Source organism: Ciconia boyciana, chromosome 8, assembly GCF_034638445.1.
Source record: "Ciconia boyciana chromosome 8, ASM3463844v1, whole genome shotgun sequence".
NCBI lineage: Eukaryota > Metazoa > Chordata > Aves > Ciconiiformes > Ciconiidae > Ciconia > Ciconia boyciana.
In genome coordinates this window covers 25,876,692-25,903,253 of record NC_132941.1, presented here as the reverse complement: position 1 = coordinate 25,903,253, position 26,562 = coordinate 25,876,692, and the positions used below count along the sequence as shown (strand labels likewise).

At 43.0% G+C, this 26,562-nt stretch overlaps 1 protein-coding gene across 12 annotated transcripts in view; it reads right to left on the bottom strand.

The window, feature by feature from the left end:
- The window catches only part of SGMS1 (sphingomyelin synthase 1), a 109,391-nt gene that overhangs the window by 73,049 nt on the left and 9,780 nt on the right, over positions 1 to 26,562 (bottom strand). For 7 of the 12 annotated variants that reach the window (XM_072870089.1, XM_072870080.1, XM_072870082.1 and 4 more), the window contains one exon: positions 5,949 to 6,067. The exons of 1 other annotated variant lie outside the window; for it this stretch is intronic. The gene's annotated coding sequence lies outside the window, so the exon portion shown is untranslated. Of the gene's footprint in view, positions 1 to 3,909; positions 4,045 to 5,948; positions 6,068 to 26,562 lie in introns of all 12 variants that reach the window. 4 more of the 12 variants (XM_072870077.1, XM_072870079.1, XM_072870084.1 and 1 more) reach the window with 2 other exon arrangements.

Sequence of the window (26,562 nt, the reverse complement as noted above, 5' to 3'; positions counted from 1 at the left end):
CACAGAAACTTCACAAAAGATTAAAACACGGGGGAGGAGTGTGGGACGGGGATGGGACACACAAAATGAAACATCAAGAGGAAGAGCAAGTCCAGTGCTCCAATTGATTTCAGGAGAGACACACACTGTCCGTGTTGACTGCTATGCCCAGACCTGTTAGTCTACCTCTGCCTTGTCTACAGTGCTTGATTTCACATCTGCTGATGGCTTCATTTAAGTTTTTTATGCAAGATTATTATTTTTGGAGCAGACAGAGTTTGACGAACCAAGTACTATGGCAGGGCACTTATGCTGTCAGACACAGACCATCCAAGGGTGCAGACACAACTATCTGCATTGGGCTGAGGAGGGCAGCAGTCTAATTTGGATCAGTGACAACATTCACGAAACATCTGAAGCAACCTTGTAAGCACAGTTAACATGTCCTAATAATAAAAACAGCCTTTATGCAAAGCGTGTTCCTTGCCTTTTCTGCCACTCACCTTTCAAGATGTGCCGTATAGCTCAGGGAGCTCCCAAGGCTATATTTACACGAGCTTTCCAAGAAACTACTAGTAAAGCTTGGGGAATTTAGCAATGCGTCCATGTCTGGAGACAGCTGCAATGAAGCTCCACAATGCAGAAAAGGGCAAGGAGGAACCTAAAAGTAGGAGCATGCTCTAGACAAGATGATATTTAAGTCTGCCTAGATATAGCTTGGACACACACATGATTTGAACAGTTGGGACAGTCAGAGGACTCTGGTGACAGAGCAGACATCCTCCATTGGGACTATAAAACCCCCTCAGCATTTTAATACCAAATATTCTACCCATCCTTTGCTACGTATTTATCACCATGGAACAAAACATATTAGATATAACATTTTGTCTTCCTAAGTGGTACACAGAAATCTGCCAAGACAGTTGCTGACAGCTTTTCAACTATTCATTGGAAATGGGGACAGCAGAGGAAGGGGGAACACAGGCCAGGAAAAAAAACCCTTTCTGTTTTAATGCATCTTGAAAACAAATCTATGAGAACAGAGAAAAGCATTTAACAAATGAACTGAAACATAGCATCTTGTGCAAGAATCCCAATAACAGTATCATCTGTGGAATAATAAAACTGCAAAACCATGGAGTAATTTTAAACAACATCTGTCATTAAAATAATTAACAAACTAGTCAATACTTATCCAATAAGAGAGTGCTATTTAATAGGGTCTAATTCAATATGTGAACATAGCCTGTTGGATCAATCAAATGACTGAAGTTGGGGGAAAACAACCAATTAATAATGCCCAAAAGGCACAAAAACCAGAAGTATCACCCTCGGAGTCTATGTCTCCAGGGTTGCAGCCTAACAGGATGCCCAGATTCATTAAATGCTTCAGCACCGTTTGAATACAAGTTTGCTGCATGCAAAGAACCCAGACACAAACCAGAGAGCAAAACAAAATTAGAGATCAGCAAGATGGCGTTCCCCTTGTGAATCCAAATAAACAAGACATTTTGAACTATTTCCAGCATGACTTCAGCACAAAATAACACTTGCACTGCAACGTAATAATAGTTGATGTTTTAACTGCATCCTAAGAGCTATGGGAACAGTCACTCACAGCAGCCCCAAATTTAACATTGGCTGCTCAGCCTTCAAAGGAAGCAAAAAGAGTTGCAGAAGAGCCATGCTGTACTTCAAAGCAGTAACTGCCTTTCAGATAAAGACTAAAGTATTTAAGTTCACTCTTCAAGCACTTAAACCCAAGTAGAGCATGCCAGTTGCTATCAAAAGTTTTGGTATTTGCTAGGTGCCCTGTCCCATCTGCAGATGTCTCAGGTAGATGGTGTGACACTTGAAAGGAGCTAGGATGGCATTAGCCATCAAACTCCAACTGAAACCTCATGTACACAAGAGCCAAGTAGTAAAAATTAAGCCAAACCAAAAAGGTGCACAAGCAAAGGGGACACAAAGCAAGACAGAAAATCCATTTTCTCTTTGAACACATGCAAGAATTGTTGAGCACACCCTTGCAGGAAATCCTATTACTTGGGCCCATAAACTATGAATCAATCTCAAATAAAGTCAGAGCCAGCCTCAGGACAAAGGAACAGTCATTTGCTAATTCAGTTGACAAACAAATCTGGAGAAGGAAGATTCCTTCTTTGGATTAAGGATTAATCAGCAGCAGGTATGGCCTATTTTCATTAACTGCAGCCATTTCCTGCCAGCACATCCTTTGCCTTTTCCAAGAAACAGGGGAGCAGCTACGTGTCTGAGGGAAAAGGAATTCGGAGACAAGAGCAAAAGTATCGACAGCAACCTGCTTTATGTTACTCACTTACCAAGAACCAGCCAAGCTATTTAATAAACAGCAATGGCTAGGAAATCTACCAGAGTCAAATCTGATGAATCTGAACAAACTGAGCACAGGGTACATACAATATCTGCTCCAAAATTCAACTAAATCTTCAGTTTGGGGTAAGTGCCCAAGATGTTACATCATCACTTCTCTCCTTGGACTCCTCGCTTCTTTCTTGGTACACAATTGCTCCACTAACATGGGAGGAAGCAGCAGCAGCATATCAGACCATAGACTGGATTCGGGTACTCCCAGGGGATTGTATGGATTCACCCTTGATCCTCCTCACTTTTGAAACACAACCTGTGGACTTTGTGTTTGTACCAAAACCACCTATGCAGATCCTGCAACATCCACTTGTCATTCCCACTTCTACAGGACAGTGTTGATGCATGCTGCTCATGTGCATCTGGAAAAAGTCGGGGGGGAGGCTAGTAAGGGGGTCAAACAGGAGCTGAGAAGGATGCCCACACTTTCCCACAGAGCGAGGGCAAAACCAGTAGCAGATCAGCCAGGTGCTGCTGTAAAAGGTGTTGCCTACTGTGTGCAGAGGTGAATAAAGCCAGTGCTTACACAGCAGATCCAGGGCTTTAACCTGCCACATCACCTCACATCACATCACAGTCATCAACTTCAAGCTCGGACATCCTTGGCAACAGAGGTATTACTTTAAAAGTCAGTGTCACAATGAACTCATGTCCTACAGAGGATACAGAAAAACTCTAAATTCACATTCAGTTACATACATGATTAATAAATTTTCCCAAAGGTGCTTTTATGTGTACAAGACAACACCCAGAAACCAGTCACCGCTTTTAATGGAGATTCTCTCCCATGCATTTGACATTTCACAGGGTGGTGGGTTTTTGTTGGGTTTTGTTGTTGTTGTTGTTGTTCGGTTTTTGTGGTTTTTTTTTTAAATATCTGCTCTAGCTAACTATTGCCCATTTAATTGGGAAATATGATGGCTGAAAATCCTGGTGCCTGTTAAACTACCAAGTAGTGTGCACTGGAATTTAATTTTAACCATTCCAAGCCCTTGCTGTATTCATATACATTTTTATTTCTGAACAAACAACTTAGGCAAAAATATTTTTTAAAGATACCGCATACGCTGAGACTCTGTTCCCGTGGAGTTAAATTTGGTAGGTATAAGCATACCTGGCAGAAACAAGCTTAATGCTTTTTGTTTAAGAGATACAGAAATTGAGTTCCAGCCATAAATCACTGCTTTACACTGCACTGCCTGCTTTAGTCACTGTTACACTGTCATTATACAGAAATCAGTGCATTTGCTTTGCTCTCTGAGTCCAGAGAGCTGCCGTGGTCAGAATCATTAAGTGCTATACAAAAGTAATGTCAGGTTTCTCTTTCAAAGCCACTGAAGTTTAAATTTAAAAGAGAATTCAGCAAGCAGCTATATAAAGCACATACAGTGCCAAGCTGGAGGATAAGTATATTTATATAACAAAAGGATTCCTGGACTGTTTTAAGGCTCAAGTTCTGCAAAGCTAACAATTGAGGAAAGAGATGTTTTCCCTTTGTTTAAAAAAAAAAATAATACTCACACACAGAAAAAAGCCATTGAAGAGACAGCAGACAGCAGTATCTTGATATTCCACTATATCAGATCCCTAGATTTCAGCAACGAGTCATCCATGTGCTTTGTGACCCCATGAGTTTGGAACGTACGTTGTCATATACTGAGACAAACACACAAAAAAATACAGAGGTCCCAGATACCAAGGCATCTGCAAGTAATATCTCCACATAAGTTACAAGGTATGCCACATGCCCAACAGTATTTGGTTTGAATCTTTTTCATTTAGCACAGAACAAAGCAGCCTTGCACCTCCTGCACTGTACCTGTTGATGTTCAACCCCTATTAAATCTGCATTAAACTTTAAGTAATAGATTACTACATTATTCATAACGTCTGTGTATTGGACCCAGGGGAAACAAAAGTTGAATCGAGACAAGTGACATGAGCTTCTGGTGTCTGGTAAAAGTGTCTTCTGCTCTTAATATTTATATAGTTGAAGGAGGGTGGGGAAATTAGGAATTTTTCATGACTGATGAAAACAAGCCTAGATATTACAGTTTGTCCAGAACAACTATCACATAGATGCCAGCTTTCAGAAAGCAGCAACTGCAAAATTAAAATCTGCTCATAACAAGTCACCTTACATGTGACACACAAAAAAAATCAGTTCCCTCAATTTCAGCGGCGTTGATGCTTAGTCACAGTATTTTTCTCATTATTTCTGATTACTGATGGTATTTCTTAGAGTATCTGTGGAAGTGCTACCCAACATCTTAATTGTACAACACTTGAGATTTAGAGGCATGCAGTACTGTGACGTCTGTAGGAGAGGGGCTAAAACCAACCGTCCCAAAACCACATTTGCTCGGGGCACCCGCAGGAAGAGTTACAACTGCATTAGGAAGAATCACAACTGAAAGCTGCTTTTCTGATCTGTCACTCACCACGACCTCTCAGAATCAGCCAGTTAAGTCTCATTAATATTCAAGAACATTTTGATAAAAAGGCAGCAGCTTTCCCAACTAAGAACGGAAGGTATGAAAGACTTGGTTCATTCAATGTGCTAGTAACTCAGGTTACACACAAACAAACAACAGTTTTAAAAACAGTTTCTCTTTCTCAAAATCTCTATGCCCAATAGTTCCACTTTTATTTTCTGTTCTTACGACACCTCCCCCTCTAGCTCTTAAATCAGTCATGGAGCTTTCCAGCACAGATCAAACCCAACAAAACCACAAAAATCTTAAAAGATGCCTTTCAGCAAATCCTCGCACAGCTTCAAAGGATTATTAAAACACAAAAACATAACTAAAAGCAGCAAGAAAGGGTATACGCCCCATTTATTTTCTCTTTGCAGGCCATTCATCTACGTCAAAGCCAGAACTGGGAACAGAAACCAGGTATTCCAGCCGCCAGTCTGGTTGTCTACCCAATATATCACTCCAGTTTCAACAGCCAGAAGGGCAAATATTTCCTTATAAGTAGGGGTTTTGGAGCATTTATACACAACCTACATCTTCTCAAGTTTTGCTCTTAGTTATCCTTACCTGGAAGCAGGAAAAAGGAACCGATCTAAGTGATCTTTCAGTTGCCTTTTCCTAAGATTATACAATTTAGTACTGGAGTTGGACTGTTTGTGTAAATTTTTTTTCCTTGAATTAAGAGAGTGCCAGGCTGGCACAAGCAATGGCTAAGCTAACAGAAAATGGAGGGAATCATCATATTCTCTACTAAGCCATGCTTTTAAATGAAAGTCTCACTTAAAGAAACCAGCCAGTAGAGGTGCCAAAAGAAACAGTGCCACACAGCTGTAGGACATTAAGTCAGACGATGCAAAAGACAAGTGAGGACCACTGACTGCTGCCAGTGCTGAACACTGCCATTGGCAAACATGCAAAAAATTATTAATCCAAAGCAAAATGGATATCTGCCCGTGCAAGCCCAAAACACAAACTTATCCAAATTCAGGTCACATTTAGTATCAGTTTACAGTAAACAAAGTATTGAAAAAACACACCACTCCAAAACACACATGGTTGAAAATGCAAAATTCATTTACTTACCTGAAATTGCTTTTCTACCTAGAGCACTCGTTTCATTGGGTTAGAAGCTCACCATAAATATGAGAGTCAAAGCTCAGAAGACCTGCTGCTGGCTGCTTCTCACGTAGTCATAAGAGTCACTGTTAAAAAAAACAAATAAAAACAATTACATATTAAGAAGCAGAGCTAACAGCAAGCCTTCTATTAAAATATTAGGAGTTATTACAATATGAAGATGACCTCCAGGTCTACCAATAGCTAGGATATACAATAAAGACCATGCTAACATGGACAGCTGCATTTTAAAAACAGTATTTCCCAAAGGATGCAGAAAGATAGAAGATCCCTGTGTCCAAATAAGGCCTATAACCAGCTTTCATTGGATCTGAAGGAGGCCTGGAGTGCTTCTTCATCCACTTTGTGGCATCCCATGGAGAGCAGATCCTCTACTCCCCATGTGCACCAGCCTTCCTGCAGGAGTGTATCTTGGACGTACGCTTATTTTCCTCACAGCCCACACCAGGCAAGAGTGGTTTGGTAGAGAGCGCCACCCCTGAACAACATGGAAAACAGAGCTGCCAGAAATGGGCCACTGACCACCTGGTTTGGTCCAGGGGCACCATAGACCAGAAACCGTCTACTCCCACATCATGGGAATCTCAGTGTTTCACTCTCAAAAGCCATAGTCAGTTCCAGCAATACCCAGAGCACCTTTTTTAAACTAAAAAAGCAAGCAAGCAGAACAACTCTTGGGATACACATGCTGCCTGGAGCACACACTAAAGAAATAAATCTTGACATTTTCTTTAAAGGGAGCTGGTAAAGTCATCCAGGCTCTGAACCAGGCATCACACAAGATAACAGGTTTTGCTGACAAATAAGCTGATGTGGGGGGAGCGAAGGAGGAAGGCTGAAAGCCTTTTCTACTAGTCTTCAAGATAACCAAGATCATTTACAAGAAAGAGGAAGCACTTGCAATGAAGGAAAAACAAAATGTAAAAATCAAAATGCGTGTGACCAAAATCCTCAAAAGGCAGCACCCAGGTAACAGGCTTCTCTCCATCCCTGTTATCTAACTTTTGCCCAGCCAAACATTAGAGCTGGCAGTAGCAGACAAACCACTCAGCCCCATGGCTGGGAAGTGGATACACTCTTAATTCAACCCCCCCAGCTTTCAAGGGAGACAAAACCAGGGCGAGAGATTTGGAAGAAAACCAGCCCCCTTTCAGATGGGGCTCTGCAGGGCTATTTCAATTAAACTTTCGGATAAGGGAAAACCAGATGGTCTCCCTGCTCCATTCACATTAGTTAGAAAACCGTGATTCATACATTTCCATCCAAATACTGGGGGGGGGGGGGGGGGGGGGTGGGTGATCAAATTCTGCTTGCTGAAGCAGAACCAACTCCAAGTAACTGACTGCCAGGAAGCAAGCAGCCTACAGCATGGCAATTCTGCTCTCCTGGACTCCTTTTTAGCTACATTTAGGATTACTTGGAAATTCACAGTTGGGTTTTACACTGCATTCTTGCCTCATCTTCAAGATTATTCCATGAAAGTGCTTTGGGGAGGCTGCCATCAAGCACACCACCACTACCCGCCCCAAACACCCACTAGCCCAGCCTCCAGTGGCCAGAAGACTCCTCTGTGTAACAGGCTGGTAGTCAAATGGCTTTTGTCTATCCGGATAGAGCCACGGCACAGTGCCAGTGGCAGAGCTGCTCAGTAAAAGCCTTGCTATGCTGCCCTGTTTGCTGTAGGACTGTAGTAATAAGAGGTAATGTTTCCAAACATAAGACAAGTTATCCATCCCATGAACACCCACCAGCACGTCTTCAGTAAGGAGGAAGGCCCTGTTTCCATGAGTAACTGCACTCTTATCTCATAACAACAGCCACCCTCCAAACACATCATACTCTCTCTCTGCTCACAGGCACTCGCTCATCTGCCAAGTTTTGTGAAGCCCAAAAAGCCACCCATCTGCTGGGAGCAGCATCAGTGTGAACCGCAAGAAAGCCAGCCTGCCGTACCACTCCCCACATCCAGAGGGAAAGCTCCAAACTCTGCGTACCCGCTCTTCTAGGAATGACGGATTCCCCCCCCTCGGATCCAAGAGATGATGGAGCATAAACTGGTGCTCAAACATAAACACGCATTTTCAACGAGCAAGTCATGAATCAGAATGTGCTGCTGAGCACCACGAGCGCTCCCAAGATGCTCAATAACATCTGTAGCCTCTTCCTCTCTGGTACAAAGCCAGACTGACCCTGTAAGGACACGTTTTCTGCCACATACAGAACTATTTCAGAGTCAGTTAGAACAAAGTAGAAGCAATTCACACTGACAGTTAGCTTTGTTTACTACCAAAGTTACACTGATAGCAGAACTGTATGGCAAAGTTTGATTAGAGCTCATTTCCATCTTTCTTGTGGCACACACAAACCTTCATTGTATTATTTTTTTTTTAAACTCTAACATTTGTTATATACTTTTCCAAAAATAGAAGGTCTGTCTTACCTAAATCAATTAGCCTGTATGCCAAACTCCTCCATCCTCTGCTCCTTCCCCCAGAGGAAGATCCTTCCATTTGCACAGCGGCGGCTTCTGCTCTGCTGGGGTACAGGCTGCCAAGTTCAGGGCCCAGTTTCCTTAAATTGCATTTTAATATCTTCATGGAAGTAGTTCAGTTTCTGGAGTTGCTAAGCGATAGCGAGTCATAACAAGCACGAGAGAAGCCCACTTCTATTTTAGCATATAACATGACAACATTCAGCTCTGCCTGTGATACCACTTGCTCTAACATCCGCAGCATTTCTTTAATGCAGAAGCACCATCTGAGAAGCAATTCTGATGGTTTTGATGCTATGAAGATTAATTTCTGAAGTTACCTGCCAGTCTTGTTCTCCTTATCACAAGATGGCTAGGAACTACCAGTCATTCTCAACAGCACCCAAACACTCTCTAGAGCATCGCTAGCTTATTCAGAATATATGCACCATTTTACAACACCTGATCTAATATATCGTAACCAGCACAGCCTCGAGCTTAAGACAGGCTTAGAGTTGACACTGCATCTCTGACTAATGCATTTAATAGATTACAGCTTGTGGAAACCTGCAGGATTTCCAGAAAGAGCAAATAATTTCTTTTATTAATATTCCAGTGTTTTTCAGGTGAATGCTACCATACTTATTATCCATGCAGAATTATAAGTGAACCAGCTGTCCACATGAGTTAGGAGAGTAAGTGTCCACATCTAAGTACTGAGGGCCACTTTTCAAGACTTTACAGAAGTAAAAATATCTCTGTGTACTGTACCACAGCTGTGCCTGCAAATCACAGACATGAAGCTTTGGAGTTGAGGATTCTCCTCTTCCTCTTTTCCTTCCCACTTAACACATATATGCAAGCAGCACCATTGCAAAAGGAGTAGGCTGTTGTCTTACTTTCTTATCCAACATAAACAGCAAGGATCAGGAATGTCTGCAAAGGCTGGATTATCCAGCTATCGACTGCTACTTAGAAAAGGCACCTCAATGATTAGAGCTGTATTTTCATTTTACACCCTAGCACAGGAAGGCAGGCGTATTTCCACATTTCACTGGTATGTTTGCTTCTCATTTGCCAGACACACTATAGTACTCCTTAAAACACATTGGAGAAATTGACCCTAAATAGATCACTTGCGTGAGTTCGCCAACCCAGTACACTTGTGGATTAAAGAAGTCAAATTAATTGGTTTAAAGACAACGTAAGGGATTTTGAGAGAATGTTTATCCAAAATCTAAGATGTCATTTTAATCCTCCTCACAGTTAATTCTTTGAACATAGTAAGCCAGTAAAATTTGTGATGCAGTTCTTACACAAGAAACATCTCCAAAGGCATGCTAATCACTGAACTATTTTGCCAGTTGCTGCTAATCTACAGTTGTTTGCCTCTGTGCTCTTCCTGCGGACACAATAAAATCATACAGCTAATCGTAATGTAGCGTTCGCTCCCAATGAAAGGGTACGTAAGAAAAGAATGATCATTTGTTTTATGTAGACAGGTCTGTAATAGGGAACCATTATCTAAATACTACTTTCCCCCCCAACCCCACCCCTGCTTTTGCTATTATATTTTAGGGTAACTTCCATTTTACTTTTTTGTCTTTAATTGTGAAAAGCAGAATATTTTTAGCTCCCACTTCTATTTTAGGAAGATGCAGAGACCATTCCGCCCTGCCAGACACACTGCATTTTTAATCAGTGCTTGGTGAAGCAGTAAAGGAGGCAGCCCAGAAACATCCCCTTCATCTTTCTTATATGGAAAGATGGTAGCAAAACAGCTAGCACGCTGCAAACTCATTCCTAATGTCCCAAAGCCCCAAGAAAACTGTTGTTATCACAACCGACAGCAACATAATTATGTGAATTAGCAAGATTTATTCACGGGATTACCTTTGTTTAGTTCTTCCAGCATCCCAGTGACCTGAACCAGGGAGTGGGAACAAAACTGAGGGGAAGAAGCTCAAAAGACTTCAGTGACAAATGAAAGATACTGTTTGCAGCAAGCACGCTTTCTTCACTATTAAAATTTGCACTTTTATCATGGAAGTCCACAACTGTGCTCAGTCTCACATCTAAGACATCTGTGTACTTTCTGCACTAGCTTGTGCAAAGCTAGCCGTACACCACCAAGTCTTGATTTCCATTTTATGCTGTAAATAAGGTGAAGTATAATTTCTAGAAGTGTGGGGAAAAAAGGACTGCATGAGCACCAGTTAAGATGACAAACTTTTGAGGTCTCTTACTAAATAACTACAGCAGAGAGAGGAGGAGATATAACAAAGGGCGAATCAGCTTCCATTAAGAAATAACCAGACCCAAAACCCCCTTTGCCTGTTGCCTGGACTTATTTTTAGGTCACGTCATAAGAGATCTAACACACAAGTATGCAACAAATAGCAATCCCATTAACAGGAGACGTTCTCTTTCCCTGTTTCTGAAATAATCATTCCTCTCTCAGGCCTCTTCCTCATCTTCTTGTTGTTCAGCCTTCCAAAAAACACCTTCCAGGACACACTCCTCTCCACAAATCTGGCTTCAACATTGCTATGAGTCTCCTTATCACTCAGGGTGCCAACTGCCCCATGGGCTCTTGGAAATCTTTACACTAGATGGATGCCAGGACACTGAGAATTGACTTGGTACACACTGATATTTTCAACTGTCCCTACAGGGTGAGATGCTCAAAATTTCCCAGATTCACCTCAAAATACTTTGAAAATAAAAAGCTAAGATTAGTTAACTGTAAAAAACCAAGTTATTATTAGGTTGGAAAACATTAATAAAATGAAACACACTGCAACTAACTCATACTTAGGTCATTTTCAGGGTATTTGCAGTCAGACCTATCTAGATAATTTCCCCAGGTTATAAAAACCCAAGGTCTGATTATTCAGACAGATTGTATTTTCTGGATCGATATTTGGATGAAGTTTCCACTACATACAGCTCCCACTAGCAGTCCACTTAGTGCATATATACATACACACATGTATCTATTAGAAGGACTTTCTTGAAAGCCTCAGCTTGATAATCATTTCAAGGTATACTGTTGTAACATCTTTTTGAATGCAATGCTGTCTGCTGCAACATTTGCTTCCAAAACACACTCTCCTTGATTACTGGCAAAGCCATCAAGGGTTCCCTCAACTTGCAGTCAGTAAATCTACTCATAAAAGGTCACATGCCTCTTCCCAAAAAGCAACTAGCAACTGACAAGCCTTCCCTTCAGCCCGTGACCTTTCGTACAACACACCTTGTGAGTTCAGTATGCAAACATGTTAGAGATAAACCAGAGTCACGACCTCACTGCCACTTGTGGAACAGACAGTAACATGACTGAAGCTCCCTGTCGTCTGCCACCAATAGGAACTGCTTCAAATTGCTTATTATACTGCTTATTTTTACCAGTCAAACTGGTGTTTGGCATCTCATGGATCATTTTCCATTGACTGGTACCTATTCTGGCTTTACAGGAGCTGGAAAAGAATGGGATGAAAGCCAAGGACTCTATGACAAGCATGGTCTACATGCTTCTGCTAAGGGGATGAAGACAGAAATGGTTCACCTTGACCTGCAAGCAACATCACGCGTCAGAATTCACACTATATGACTATACATGACTTCACACCCAAAAGCCTTCCTGTCAAGTTATCTACTAACTCAGAAACAAACCACAGCAGTTTAAACTTAGCTCTTCCCATTTTGCAAGTGGTTTGAAAAAACAGGCCCGTAAACACATTCCACCTTTGCAAGCATCTTTAAAAAGTAATAGCTGATACAAAGCTATTACAAAGAGAGAAATCAGAATAACTGGTTTGGCAAAAGGAGGTGCACCCTTCATTGACCAGAGAGTTGAGAAATTGTATTTCTCGTAGATTTTTCAGCTTTTAACATGAGAACAATACCACAAGTTTGAAACTTCACCAGTTGGACAATATGGTACCTGCAGAGTAGTGGTGATGATGGCGTAGGAAGAAGGGGACACCAGGATGGATGCTGGTATGCTTACGTGCTGATCTCTAAAGGAGGACGGGCAGAACAGAGAGACAGGGTCATTTACAGACTGTGCAGTCCGGAGAGATTAAGGCAAATAAGCAGGGCACAAAACCAGATCTGTTGTGTGTTTCTGCAGCTCCAGCAGGGTTAAGAACATTAGTTCACATTCACCTCTGCAATGTGATCCTCCGCTGGTGACTGAATGTCTCCTTTGTCAGCCACCTGCATCACAGGCACACAGCAGCTCACTCTGGCCTCACTGCTTCTCCAAGGCCACATGGTGCATTCCGTGGAGTGCATCAAATTCCTGAAGTACCAGTGGATGCCAACAGTTGTCCTGGGCAGGGAGGTCAGGGGATACTTAGCAGGACAGTTGGAGAGATGTGCTGACAAGTTTTGTGTTGATTGCTCAAGCTTTGCAAGTAAGCTAGAAACAACCTACTTCATGAAGCACACCAAGACCTCCACTGAAGTGGAAAAAAAAAAAAAAAAACTAAACACATTCTCTGCTCATCTGGCAAATACACTCAAAATGTGCCCAAGCAGCTTTCCCTACGTTACTGCAGCAGTTAAAGAACTTCTAAGTATACGAAAATGTGCTGTTAGCAACACTGAAATTTATAAAGGACACTTCTTTAAGCCTCTTTAAGCTCTGAAAATATCATTCAATACTTTGTCTGTGGGCCTCTTCTAAACAGAAGATTTGCAAGATACTGATATCAGAACAGCAAACACTGCCACGTATGCAATGCTTGGGCAGCTATCCCATTTTAACCTCCTTTTCAATTCACCTTACTGCCCAGGAAAACTTAATCAAAGAAAGGCTGTAAAATGGAAAAATGGAAGGTATCATTCTCACAGCACCTCTGGGCTGAAGCCAACATACTCAAGATCAGCGACTACTTTTCACAGAGATTCCCTTCAGTGCTGCCATCCCACAACTAAAAGTCTGGCATTTGCTTCCACTATTACAACCCTTAAATTCAGTCACCCCGAGTTTCAGGGCTTTTATTTTCATGATATCCCCATGCCACAATAAAAACCTTATAGCTGTTCTGCTACATCAGTTGAATCAAAGTGTAAGAGCAGCTAAATGGCGTGCACCACGTCAGACAAGGCTCTGTCTGAGGCTTTGACTACTTTCAGCTCCAGGAGTTTCCTGAGCCTGTATTTAGTAACCCTCGGGGAATCTCTCATCCAAATACTTTCTCAGCCCCTCCAAACGTGATCCCATTTAAACTCTTTGTGTCCATAACATTATCTGGCAAGGAGTCTGACATGTCCGTCACTGTGTGGAGAAGGGGAGTCTATGTGCCGCTGCCCACTCCTCAGGATTCCAGTTACTGCCACATCCCATCTCCCATGCAGACAGGGTGGAAAGAAATCCTTGTTTCCGGCTTCCAGGCTACTTACAGATTCAAGCAGGTATGTTTACACTACTACCTAACTTTTAAGTTGTCACAAGCTGTCGGGTTTCCTCCCTCAGCTCTTTCTCATAAACAGAAGCCAGGTTACAATCCACAGGTTGAGAACACTCTTCCCCTCTGTAATAACACGTGGGAGATGTTTTAGAAAACCTTTACTGTAAAATAACAAATGCCAGAAATGGGCCTTTCCTCTGCAAGAAAAATTATACAGAAATAGATTTTCTCTCAGTAGGTTCCTCCATGATTCCTAAGATGCCATACTAAGATTTTCAAGAATTAAAAGTGGCAGAACAACTGATTTTTACATTCTTTCCTATGAGGCATCATCTCTGGCAAAGCCGAAGTATCTCAATATCCCAAAAAGCTGATCACTTTGGCCTCTAATGCTGCTAGCAATGTTCAACAAATGTCAACAACATACTTCTTATTTCCTTCAGGATCTAAATAGCCTACAGAATAAAAGGACAGAGCAGCAACCATCCCAACAGATGACAGAGCTGAGCATGGCACTGCCTGAATGACAAATGACAACTCCACTGACTAACAGGAGGCAAATGCACATCTACTAGTGTCAGTGCTAAACCATACATACCAGATCCACTTACCAAATGCATTTCTGCCATCACTTGTGGTCTATTTTTCTACAGTGGAACCTGATCGGGCTGGTGTTGAGCCAGCACTCCTCAAATACATTTCTAGCTGCTCCTACTTCCTACATAGCAATATTCTGTTACAATTTTGGGAAGAAAAACTACTGTAAACTGTTCAATAAATAAAAATTGATCTGGTTATGGATGCCAGTAATTTTTCATACAATAAATGGCTTGGAGTGTGATAGACCGATCAAAATGAACATTTAGATATGACACGTTGCCCCACTACATCCCACTACTGGCCCTCAACTATGTTGGAGGTCCTTGTTCACACTGCAATGTTCACGGTGGCTGCATTCCAGTCTGAGGGTAAAAAGGTGGCCTGTAAGCGGTTTATACGGTATGTGAAATGCTTTGTTTATCCAAAAATATTTTAGCTCCAAGAAACATTAAAGCAAGACATAGATTACAGCACTCGCACAGTAAAGAACTGCAACTCCTACAGATATTGCCAGAAACTTTCTTCCTTAAGGCTTTACAGCTATAAGAGACTATTTTACTAAAGCAAAACTACAAACAAAAAGCAAAGCATAATACTCAATATGCCAAAAAGGGTTGTTATAGCAAGTGTGAGAACAAGCAGAGGGCAAAGCAGGGGTGCCATTTCACTCTTGCTCACTCTGTTCAGAGCAGATCATTGTATTAATCGGTAGGAAAAACTTGATGGTGCAGCAGGGTAAACCAAAACTTATGGGGTCTTCCTCAGTAAACAGGCTCTGGAAAACCACTATAAATGTAAAGGGAGTTTTCCTGCAGCTCGGTCTGCAATTTAATTTGCAGTAGTGAAATCCAGCTAGCCAGCAGATCACCTACTACACTTAAGTCTTACAATAGTCATACCCACCTTAAAAATAAAACTCTGCCTAAAGCATGTTAGTTAGGCTGTTACTTAAGACGAGGAATTAACCACATCGGTCACCAGAGGCAAAAGCATGACAGTTGACAGGGGAGATTTTCAAACAATTCAGCACAACTCAATTATCCTAGGGGTACAGAACTGGAAGACAGGAATATTAAGAATGTTATTGTTGAAAAGCAGCAAAGAAGCATCTCCTTTTCCAGCTCAAAGCTCTTCTCATTTAAAGACATGCTCTAGACATGCTCTCAACATATTTGATTCCTGATCCCTGTTTTAGTAGAGCAGCAAAGGCTAAATCAGATATGCTGTACCCTCTTGCTAAGGCCAGGATACCTAGCCGGGTGGGGGGGAGAGCAGGCAGGGGTCAGTTATCTCCAGCCCCACTATACCGGTTCTGAAGTAGTTATTGATTAGCACATTCTTCTGTACTGTCTCCTTATTTAGCTCTGCAGTCTCCCCATCCCATAGCTCCAGGTGCATGCTTTTCCTGGGTTGTGGTTTCCTTGTTTGCCCCTGCCAGGAAATTTCCAACCACAAGCTGGCTCTGCACCAGTTCCTCACTTCCACAAACTGCCTAATTCATCAATGGACTTATCTCAAGCTACATTACAAATGTAGAATTAACCAAATATAAACAGAAAAAAAGTTAAGCTTTTAAAACAGTGATCTGGCAGGTAACGAAATGTTTTCCTGCTCTGTTAACGTCACTATATGCAGGTTTACAGCAAGGTAATACTACATACTTCTATACTTCTATGTTAAAAACCACTAGGAGATCCTGTACAGCACTGGGGCAATGGAACAGCAAGTTTTGACATTAGCAAAAATGTACGTGCAGAAAAATAAGCCCTACAGCTTGATAAGCCATTTCCTTGTAAGGTACTAAAAAACACATGGACGTTCATAGGTCTTACTCATACTGCCTTACAAGCTGGAATTTGCCTGATGTGGTCAGAGACCTCAGACAAACAGGAACTGCAAGTAGTGAAACCCAGACAATCCAATATACCAAAAAAACTCCAAAGAAAGTAAGTTGGAATAAACTTTGGTCAACTTGGTGCTTACCCTCCACGAGGTTAACTTCAGCCCTACAAGACTGTTTGTCAAGACTAGTCTTGTGCAACGCTGAAATATAAGAATACTAGACAAGGCTCAAGAGTTTAAGCAAAAGCTAGCAAGTTTATTACGGGTCCCTGATGAGAAGCCCTGGCACTAGTCTGCAGAAATAATCACAGCTTTTATGTGAGAACACAGATAATTTCAGTCTTGCTCTAAAAAGCCAAAGAGTGCATTATTGCTTAGTATTGAACAAGTTGCAAGACCAAGAGCACATCACAACCACCACATGACAGTAAAACCAAACAGACTTGATTTTCCAGTTTTTTCTCACACCAGAGAGAAAATTAGTTAACATCAGGAATATTAAGTGCCAAAATTAGCTGGTTTGCTTAAATGCAACATACAAAACCATCTGCAGTACTTCCTGAGGAACGAACAACAAAAGCAGCAAGTCACACAAGATTTTCAAGTCTTAGTTTAAGGAAAAAAAAAAAAAAAAAAAAAAAAGGAAAAGAACTGTACTCCACCTTTGAAAGCACAGGAGGGGCAGAAAGGCAGGCTCCTCTTATACCAAAAGGATCACACAGCACCTCCAGGTTTCACAAGACCCCTGCAACCTTTAGAAAAAAAGAGATCTCTCTTTTTCTTTCTCCAAAAGACACATGCTTTACAAACCTGCTGGGAGAGAAAGCCTAATTCTGAAATACACATAAGTAGGTGTGCAAACGGCACCTATCCTGTAGCAAGTTTCAAATGTGTCAAACTAAAAGCTACAGAGATTTTAGTTGCTGCCAGTCAGTACAAAGAGCAATAGGCAAAGTTGCCTCATACCGTTGAATTTACATGTCAATACTAAAGTAGACAAAGAGGTTGGAATATAAAAGCGACCTTCAGCCTCCCTGTCCACTCAAATTCTTTTCCAAACATTTGTAAAATGACACAGCTATCCTGGTTAGTCCAATTAAGTCATCGGTCTACACAGACAGACCAAATAACTACTGCCAGTGCCCTATAAGTGGTTTAAATTAGTTGCATAATAGTTCTTCACCGCCTCACCAAGAGACCTTTTCAAGTCACTGCAGAAGATGGCGGCATAGAAAATAAATCTTCTCTTCACTTTCAGAGATTTACAAGGGTTATGCTCACCTCAGAGAAGTTAGAACAACTTTTTGCCTTCTCCAATCCCTTTTTTTTTTATTTGGGGTCTGAATTAATTACAGGACAGACAGCAGATGAGCATTAGTTCAGTCTCAGTCAAACAATGAATGGTCGGCACCCCTCTGACCTAGACGGATTTCACTGACCAAAAGAAAGCTTCTCAACACAGTGCAAACACCAGTGCGACCGTAATGAAAGCTGAAATCTGCCGTACTATCTTGTTTGCCATTCCTCTGCACAACACATTTTATTTTTATGTTATAACATCTGATGCAGGAGGGAAAGAAAGGATGGGCGCAGGCACAACAGCTGAAAACAAACTTGGAAACGCCAAGAACAAGACATTTCCATTTCACGTTTAGTGACATTAGCTACACCTTCAATTCACATTCAGCATTTCTGGAACCACGGTGGCAAGATTTATACTGTCACACTGATGTCACCTTCACATGTGGTTTCCTCACAGTCACAAGCTGCTTACAAACAGCCTGTCACCATCCTTGCAAACTAGATCAAATGCTGCTTTTTTGCCTCTTGCTTAATAGGGAAACAATATGATTGAACAAGCTGGGTCAGGTATGGAAGAGGAAGATAGGGATATTGTGGCTAGATATTGTAGCTCACAGGGGATATTGAGCAGGTGACTCCTGAGTGGTGGTTCAGCAAGGAAATCTCCAGTACAAGAATTTAGAAGTTAGTGAAGCTCTTTTATAACTACAAGTTACATGAGCCAAAGGCAGTAACAAAACTTAGCTCTGGGGAGAATCCAAAGGTCAGAAAGAGAAAGGTACAGAAGCATGCAACACAGATCTCCATTTTAAGCTCACACAACGTTTAGATACACAAAGTGATCCTCCAGCAGTGGCCTGCTCCCTTCTTACACACGATGCTCCCCTACAGTTAAGGAACTTTCTTCTCATGTCACTGGAAATGTACACCACAGATACGCATCAAAGCAACAGAGCTACATAGTGAGACTTGGGCAGTGAGTTCCGCATAAGGGAGAAAAGCAAAGCTAAGGAAAAAGAAGAAAATTGGCCAATATCAAGCACATCTTCTCCTGAAGTGGCTTCTCTTGATAGAGCGCTAATTTTCACCTCAGACAGCTAGCGACAAAGGAATGCACACCCAGGAGTACAAGCAGAGCCTTTGACAGCCTGAAGCTCTGCTGCAGTTCCTTCCTCCCCTCTTTCACAGTGTGGCTTTTTCTTTTTTAAACTTAGCAAGCACAAATCTCTCATACCCACTTAAAGTCAGGGGTTAAGTGGAGCTGAAGCGAGATAGCATATCTGCTATTACACTAAATTGTCTTACATGTTCCTTTTCGCTAATTTGTGTTGGTGCCATAGTTATCAATGGGAAGTAGGAGGAAGCTGGAAGTCAGTTCTGTTCACCAGAGCAGCGTGATACAGGTAATGGCACAGTAATTCAATACATACTTGCCCTCTGGGAGTATTAAATTCCATGGCTGGGTCTGCAGAGGAGCTTGGTGACCCGGTTGAGGTGCAGCCAGCTTCCAAGTTTCACAAGTGTTTCCTGGGTTTCCGGAGGCCAAGCAAGCAGAGGCTCTGCTATCAGTGTGCTGGAAGTGGTTTATTCCCTCGTGGCTGCAAAACACAGCAGTTCAGCAGCAACCCTCCTGACGATATGCTATGCTCAGAGGAGCCACAGAACTCAAACTCCCAGCGAGGCTTTGCTGTCATCTGCCACACACACCAAATTCAGGAGAAACTTTTTTCTCCTGTGACACTGACTTGAGTCTCCTGGGAAAAAGAAATTAATTTACTCTTTTGTTGCAGTGGCCAGAAGAGACATCTGCACATATATGCACTGAGGGCAATGAATTCAAGCTGGATTTGCACTTGACTAATTCACTGCAAGTAAAAAGCAAAGTTACAAGGCGATACCTGGGAGAATGACAGGGGTGCTTTAATTAGCCTACAAAGCAGTGTCTAAGAGTGGCTGATGGGCAACAATTACTTTGTGTTAAAAATCAATACATCCCTAGTCTGATGCAAATGATAACTAAAGCTCAGTAAGACTGCTTTTTACGTAGGCTTAACACACACCTTAGCAAGTGGCAGATGCCTTGCTAGGGACCAGGGTGGAGTTGAGGGGTCATCTCTGTTGGAAGGCAGCACAATGTGTCCATAAATAAAGTAACTCAAGTTCACCTGCAACAAAGTAAGTACAGCTGAACCCTAAGGAAGAAGAAAAAAAAAAAAAATTTTGAAACTTCTAGCCGCAAAAGTTATTCCAGCTTTCAAAGGTTCCCACAGTTCACAGCAGAAATTTGTTTCACATACTTAAAGTTTTGTACCCTCTGTCTTGACCTAAAACCATCAACTTGGAAAAGGAATTTTCTGGACCACACCCCTGCCGGGCTACAGTAAGTGCTTTGTAATGTGGTTTGATTGAAATTGAAAATTGAAAAGCATTTGTGCATTGCTGCAACATCCCTCCTACGCAGTTAAATAAATGGTAAGAGATGGTTACCTCCCAGGCTTCAGGGAAACGATTATCAGTATTCTTTTAGAAATTCCTTATAAAAAGAGATACACTTTCAGAGTTTGCTTTTGAGAGCGTTCTGTTTGCTAGGCCTCTGCCTTCAAGACAGAGCAAAGCCCTTAAGAACAAGCAAACCTGGGCAGGCACTACAAAAGCAACTGTGAGAGATGCACTTTAAAGCTCCTGCGTAGTAGCTATTTGGCACCCCGCAAAGCCTCAGCTATTCCACAGCAGGCTATCCTTCCCAGAAGCAACAGTTAAATACTGAGAATTGCCACCAACGCAACTAAGGAACACACACTCAGAGTTTAAATATACTAAGATTCTGGTTTAACTTTGACCACTTCCAAAGGGAGCCACACGAAAAGAGATCTGACAGTCATCCGCTGCACAAACCAAAAGCGCGGGGCCAGGGAAGGCACAGCTGCAGGGCTGACAAGCACAGCCAGCTCTTCTGGATGGAGGAACTGCCACGTCACAGTCTCACCATCACCAACATTATTTTAAAAGCCTCAGGCCCCAAAGCCAGAAGTATGAGCAGCCTAGTTTTGACCTGCATGAGCAACTTACTCTCCCTGGTGTCTCATCTGTTAGTCCTCATCATCTCCCCATTTTCACTATGCAACCTCAATGCTTTTACACTTTGCTTTGAAGAGTTTTAATATGGTTTTAGTATTTCAGCAAGAGCTCAATTCCTTTCTCCTTCTGACAGTTTCTGTGGTAAACTTTAATATTGCATCCAGTTACCAAACTGTGGTTTTTGACAGACGAGCAAGTTCCCTGAAGAAACCAAAGTACTGGATTGGAGAGGGAGGGGGGGAATTCCCTGCTGTGGTCCACTCCTGTTAAAAATACTAATAACCAGGAGTCTGAAAACTGCATCTGCACAGATGTGAGTGATTAATAATCTCTTCCAAACAAGTTTGTCAACAAGGAAAACATTACTGGCTTTTGCACTACTTCCCTTTTTGAGAGGCGATCTCCTAATAATGCATCTGTTACTCAAGTTTTCCGTTAGCTTTATAAATGCCAAACAGCCTCTTCCAGTTTTAACAGTTAATCAAATGATTTATGAAAGGTGCAAAAACATTAAATTGGCAGGAAAGAGAAAAACCAAGCTCCATCAATGTATTTGCAAATTTGACCTGAACAAAGCAACATATTTTCTCTAAAAAATAATGGAAAAGAGAGAGGAAACTTGAGCTACATCTTCCTCAAAAGGGAAAAGTGCTGCTGGGTCTGCAGAAAGTCTTGTGCTTGGGAGCAAGGAGTCACTGTCAGTAGAAAGGACCTTCTCCCATACGCACAGAAGACCCCACGATGCCTTGTTCAAAAGGGATAACAGTAACATAACACCAAAGAGAGCGCTGGTACCATAAAAACATCGAAAACATGACATTAAACAAATGCATTTGAAAACGTCTGTTTCTGCCCATTTCTGTTGAGGAGCCCAACATGACATTAACATAGTCCTGCTATGTTACAGGATGTGTTTTTGGAGTGCCCGCTTTCAGTTCCCAATGTAAGCAAGAAATTTACGTGCCAGCAGCACCCAGGTCCTTAGAAATATCAGGAATACGACACACACCACTTTTCGGCAAAATAAACCTTTATACTGCAGATTTGACAAGCCGGTTGGCCTCAGATCTGGCAAAAGCATGGTTTTTGGATCCACCTCCCTCCAACCACAGGCCCCAAAACTAGACACACATCAGGGTCAGGAGCGGGAATCTGTTCCACCCCTCTAAAAGCCATCTGCAAAGTCTTGGGGCTCGCCAAGCAACTGCTAATTCCCCTTAATTGCTGGAATGGGACCATCCCCTCTGCAAGGAGGGAGGGAGGGGAGGCAGCCCTGCACAGCCAGGCATTGCAGCCAGCTCTCCCTGCCCTGCCCTCGAGGGATGCTTGTCCCTGACTCCAGCCTCATGCATAACATTTGCTGGGAAAAGCGGATCTCCTTGAAACCCTTAAATTGTGATCCTGGTTGCACTTCTGGATGTAAACATGCAGGGTGATCTCTCGCAGAGCAAGCACGACACAGTGGCACGTATGACCTGGGTGGGAGCATAACTGGGATGCCTTCACTTGTTAGTTTTATTCTGGCTCATCGCAGACAGCTTGGTGAAAATCCAAACATGCACATTTCCAACAAGCAGGACGAGGATCCTTCCTCCTCTCCCTCGCAGCTCTGCACACTGTTTTTTGGTTGTTAAAGGAAGGGGCAGTAACCGTGGCAAAACATCCTCCCATGTCCCCACAGCCCTGCACTCGGAGGGGTGTTTGCTGAACAGCCTGACTGGGGGCAGGGTGAGAAACAACCTGGATGGCACAACTAAAGGGATTACTGTAATAAGCTTAACTGCTGAGCTGGTAGCTGCAAAAGGCACATCTGAAGTCCCAAAAGCACGAACAGATTCTGCTCTCATCAGATACAGCCGTGGGTCTTTCTACATAGGATTAAAGATGGATTGACACAAGTTGCAAAAACAGTTTCATTAAGGAAAAAAGGAAACATTCTCTATAAACTATAACACAAAAGAAAAATCAACACAGACCCTAAATTTCTGATGCTGACCTTACCCAGCCAAGCTTTGTTTCCTGCTTTAGCACATTCAAAAACCAGCCCCCAGTTTACGCTTGATCAGCTGCACGTATTACCAGTTGTTACAAACAATCTACAACATTTTCATCCCATTCCTGAAATTTCTAGGAAATTAATTGTATGTGAGCATGAAAAGAGAATCCGAGTTTGACAACGCTTGCCAGAACAATATTCCTACATTTTGAGTATATAAACAACACACAAACCTGGTGACTGATCTAGCAAAGGCAGCTGTTGTTTAAATATCAAGTTCCCCTTCCCTTCTCACCTTACTGGAAGCCCCAAACACAGCACGTGGTCCCCAGCAGCAAGGCAGGACTCAGTGGTACCTACACCATGTGCTCCAGGTGGCACCAAGACTCACCTTTCCCAAGCAGGAGCCCAGGCACTCTCCTTCCACACCAGCAGATGCTTCTCAGTGACTTGGTGATGGGGTCCAATTTCTGCCCATGCACTCAGCTGGGGGTCCCTCACATCCCACTGCTGTCCCTGCTCTTTCTAATGACAAGCAGCTGGAGAGATCTGGTTTCTGTTTCCTTCACTCTACCCTTCAGTTAACAGCCAACTCTCAGGGATGTCTATGAGCCCAGAGGGAAGGTGGTGGCAGCAGAGGTCTCACAGGACATGACAGGGCCTTGAAAAGGTGGGAACAGACACGAGGAGGTGGGAGACATGGAGGAATGGTGAGAAGACCAGCCCAGGAAGGCCAGAAGAACTGCTCTGAGAGGTGATTTGAAAGTCTATGATTTTTAGCTGCATTTCTGAGCCTTGTAAAAACCCCCACTCACTTTGATTACAAGTACCACCACAACTGGTAGGTTTAATTGCGAATACTTGCAAACTCATGCTGAGAATTACAGAATCACAGAATCGTATAGGTTGGAAAAGACCTTTAAGATCATGAAGTCCAACCGTAAACCTAACACTACCAAGACCACCACTATACCACGTCCCTAAGCACCTCATCCAAATGTCTTTTAAATACTTCCAGGGATCGTGACTCAACCACCTCCCTGGGCAGCCTGTTCCAATGCTTGATAACCCTTTCAGTGAAGTAAAATTTCCTAATATCCAGTCTAAACCTCCCCTGGTGCAACTTGAGGCCATTTCCTCTCCTCCTATCACTTGTTACCTGGGAGAAGAGACTGACCCCCACCCCTCTACAACCTCCTTTCAGGTAGTTGTAGAGAGCAATAAGGTCTCCCCTCAGCCTCCTTTTCTCCAGGCTAAACAACCCCAGTTCCCTCAACCGCTCCTCATAAGACTTATGCTCTAGACCCTTCACCAGCTTCGTTGCCCTTCTCTGGACATGCTCCAGCACCTCAATGTCTTTCTTGTACTGAGGGGCCCAAAACTGAACACAGTATTCGAGGTGCGGCCTCACCAGTGCCGAGTACAGGGGCATGATCACTTCCCTAGTCCTGCTGGCCACACTATTTCTGATACAAGCCAGGATGCCATTGGCTGTCTTGGCCACCTGGGCTCACTGCTGGCTCATATTCAGCTGGCTGTCAACCAACACCCACAGGTCCTTTTTACACCAGGCAGCTTTCCAGCCACTCTTCCCCAAGCCTGTAGCATTGTGTGGGGTTGTTGTGGCCCAAGTGCAGGACCTTGCACTTAGCCTTGTTGAACTTCATACAATTGGCCCCAGCCCATCGATCCAGCCTGTCCAGGTCCCTCTGCAGAGCCTTCCTCCCCTCAAGCAGATCAACACTCCCGCCCAACTTGGTGTCATCTGCAAGCTTACTGAGGGTGCACTCGATCCCTTCATCCAGATCATTGATAAAGATATTAAACAGAACTGGCCCCAACACAGAGCCCTGGGGGACACCACTTGTGACCGGCCGCCAACTGGAGTAAACTCCACTCACCACCACTCTTTAGGCCAGGCCATCCAGGCAGTTTTTTACCCAGAGAAGAGTACACCCGTCCAAGCCATGAGCAGCCAGTTTCTCCAGGAGAATGCTGTGGGAAGCAGTGTCAAAGGCTTTACTGAAGTCTAGGTAGACAACATCCACAGCCTTCCCCTCATCCACTAGGTGGGTCACAGAAGGAGATCAGGTTGGTCAAGCAGGACCTGCCTTTCCTAAACCCATGCTGGCTGGGCTTGATCCCTTGGTTGTCCTCTACATGCCGCCTGATGGCACTCAGGATGATCTGCTCCATCAGCTTTCCTGGTACCGAGGTCAGGCTGACAGGCCTGTAGTTCCCCGGGTCCTCTTTCCGGCCCTTCTTGTAGATGGGTGTCACATGCGCTAATCTCCAGTCAACTGGGACCTCCCCAGTTAGCCAGGACTGCTGGTAAATGATGGAAAGGGGCTTGGTGAGCACATCTGCCAGTTCCTTCAGTACTCTTGGGTGGATCTCATCAGGCCCCATAGACTTGTGAGTGTCTAAGTGGTATAGCAGGTCACTAACTATTTCCCCCTTTAATAGCATTAAATGCTATTAAATGCTGTGCTTAAAAACGTGTCGCTTTACTGCACATATACTGCATATCAGTACTTGAGGAATAAGTGAAGTATGCAGCTTTGTAAGTACCCAAGAAAGTCTCCAGATAAGGGAATAGCTCTCCTCCTCCTTGCGGAGTTAACACTTGTCTAAGCCACTGGAGGAACAGTGCTGCCCTCACCCTGCGAATGTAGGTCATAGCAATAAAAAATACCAATTAAAAAAAGAAAGGTACTTTGTTCAAGACAATCTAACGTGCCCTGTGCAATACAATCTGTCTTCTAAGGGCTGACTTGAGATCTTCATTAAAAAAAAAAAAGTACAGCACAAATAAAATATCTGAGCTATTATTAAGCATACAGCAAGTCACTTCACATGAATGATCAGAGTAATTCACCTCTGCTTTATAAAAAAGGAAATGTTTTTAAAGCAGTCCTTAAAAGGAAACAAATCCTCAAATTGAGAAGAGGATAATACTGCCTCCAGAGAAGCCAATGAAGAGATCATTCCTCTTTTTATTTATTTTAATTCTTCCCCCATTGTTAAAGCTATAAATACAGAAAGATCAGCGTGTTCAGCTCGTTAAAGACTTCAGATGTTTCACTTTGCAGTGTCTGTGGAAATAAATGGACTTTTCCTTCTTTCTAGCTGAAGTTTGTGTTGCCTCTTCTAGTGACTATTAGCAACATTAAGAGCAAAGACAAAAGGATGCAAGAATTATACACAGCTGCATATCCAAACCCCTTGTGCCTGCAAGCTCTCACCCTAAATCTTAAATCTGATTTCATACTTCTTTGTGTCTAGGATACACACCAAATGCAAGCATACATTCACGCATGCACACTACCTAGAATACTGAGAACTGGCTTTATAAGTGCTGAAATCCCCTCCTAGAGGATGGACTAGTCAAGGCTGCTACAGCACCACTGTAGTAGCATCAATATCTTAATTGTATCTTACAAAGATCAGGCACCACAAATACCCCAGTGGCATATTGCCCGTGCCCTCTGCCATTACTCCTCTGCTTCTTCCCTTGACACCAGATCCTTTCCCAGGGATTTCCCATTCATGGCATCTCTGCTCACTTTCAACCCCTTCTGCTGGAGGGAGAACATGGTGCTCCACCAGCCCCTCACCATCTCCAGTGCCAGAGCACCAAGGCTGTGCCCCAGCTCAGAGAAATCACTGGGCATCTGCTGGGGGAGCAAGGGACAGGACTGCGCTGGGCAGACAGACTCTCATCCCAGAGGGAAAAGATCTCACAAGTCCCACACCATACTGCACTAAATCATTGCTCCAGCACCTCAAAATCTACCAAGCCCAGGCAAAGAGTCTCAATGGCACTTGAGCGCTTCTTTCCAACAGCAGCAC